Source organism: Pristiophorus japonicus, unplaced genomic scaffold (genome assembly GCF_044704955.1).
Source record: "Pristiophorus japonicus isolate sPriJap1 unplaced genomic scaffold, sPriJap1.hap1 HAP1_SCAFFOLD_37, whole genome shotgun sequence".
Classification (NCBI taxonomy): domain Eukaryota; kingdom Metazoa; phylum Chordata; class Chondrichthyes; family Pristiophoridae; genus Pristiophorus; species Pristiophorus japonicus.
The window spans coordinates 4,626,425-4,628,299 of record NW_027253543.1 but is presented as its reverse complement, the minus strand read 5'-3'; the positions used below and the strand labels follow the sequence as shown (position 1 = coordinate 4,628,299).

The following is a 1,875-nucleotide window of genomic DNA, read 5'->3' as shown; positions in this document are numbered from 1 at the left end:
GCGTTATCCCATTCCACGTGCATGCCTAACCCAGCCGTTGCCGATTGGAAAACTGCAAATGTAACGCCCCTATTCAAAAAAGGAGGCAGACAAAAAGCAGGAAAGTTTAGACCAGTTAGCTTAACATCTTTGGGTGGGAAAATATTGGAGTCCATTATTAAAGGAGCAGTAGCAAGACATTTGGAATAGCAAAATTCGGTCCGGCAGAGTCAAAATTCGGTCTGGCAGAATCCGGCCGAAATAGCTCAGTTGGGAGAGCGTTAGACTGAAGATCTAAAGGTCCCTGATTCAATCCCGGGTTTTGGCAATATCTGATGATTTTGCGTTTCCGATATTTTAATGGGAGAAGCTAGTTTTCTATCGAGACTGTGCTTGAGGGATGGGCTGTTCAGCGGTTGCGTGATACTAATTTCTATGTTTCTATAGATGGAGTCCTTACTACTAGGGGAATCAAGGGGTATGGTGAGAAAGCAGAAATGGGGTACTGAAGTTGCATGTTCAGCCATGAACTCATTGAATGGCGGTGCAGGCTAGAAGGGCCGAATGGCCTACTCCTGCACCTATTTTCTATGTTTCTATGTTTCTAACATGGATTTAAAAAGGGGAAGTTATGTTTGAGAACTTTGCTGGAGTTCTTTGAGGATGTAACGAACAGGGTGGATAAAGGGAAACAAATGGATGTGGACTTCCAGAAGGCATTTGACAAGGTGCCACAGAAAAGGTTATTGCACAAGATAAAAGTTCACAGGGTTGGGGGTAATATGTTAGCATGGATAGCGGATTGGCTAACTAACAGAGAACAGAGAGACGGGATAAATTGTTCATTCTCTGGTTGGCAACCAGTAATCAGTGGGGTGCAGCAGGGATCATTGCTGGGATCCCAACTATTTATCATCTATATTAACGACTTGGAACATAGACTGTGTGCAACGCAGCCAATTTTGCTGATGATACAAAGTTGGGAGGAAAAGCAATGTGTGAGGACGACACAAAAAATCTGCAAAAGGACATAGATAGGCTAAATGAGTGGGCAAAAAATTGGCAGATGGAGTATAATTTTGGAAAGCGTGAGGTCATGCACTTTGGCAGAAAAAATCTAAGTGCAAGTTATTACTTAAATGAAGAAAGATTGTAAAGAGCCGCAGTACAGCGGGACCTGGGGGGACTTGTGCATGAAATTAAAAATTATAGCATGCAGGTAAAACAGTGATCAGGAAAGCCAATGGTATCTTTATTGCAAAGGGAATGGATTATAAAAGCAAGGAAGTCTTACGACAGTTATATAAGGTATTGGTGAGGCCACACGTGGAAAACAGAGATGAGGAGAAATTTCTTCTCTCAGAGGTTTACAAGTCTGCGGGATTTGCTGCCTTTGAGAGCTGCGAAAGCTGAGACATTGAATACATTTATCAGAAATAGACAGTTTCTTAAACGATAGAGCATAAGCGGTTATGGGGAGCTGGCGGGGAAGTGAAGCTGAGTCCATGATCAGTTCAGCGATGATCTTATTGAATGGTGGAGAAAGCTCGAGGGGCCGTATGACCAACTCCTGCTCCTATTTCTTATGTTCTAGGTGCCTTGCCCAGTCCACGTGCATGCCTCCCTCAGCTGAAGTGCCTTATCCCAGTCCAAGTGCATGCCTCTCTGAGCAAAAATGCCTTATCCCAGTCCGTGCATGCGTTACCCAGCTGAAGTATCTGACCCCATTCCAAGTACATCCCTCTCGCAGCTGAAGTGCCTTACACAAACGCAAGTGCGTCCTTGACACCCGCCCCCCTCCCCAGGTTTATTGGGTATCCTGTAAATATTGACAGCCGTGATTTTGGATATCAACCGCTCCAACAATGTTCCTTGTTGGGACTTGGAATAACGTGA

General features: G+C 44.4%; 1 non-coding gene across 1 annotated transcript; it reads left to right on the top strand.

Moving 5' to 3' along the window:
* The first annotated feature begins 234 nt into the window (after positions 1-234).
* Positions 235-307, top strand: trnaf-gaa (transfer RNA phenylalanine (anticodon GAA)). Its single transcript has one exon. It is a non-coding gene; the product is annotated as a tRNA-Phe (tRNA).
* The last annotated feature ends 1,568 nt before the right edge of the window (positions 308-1,875 follow it).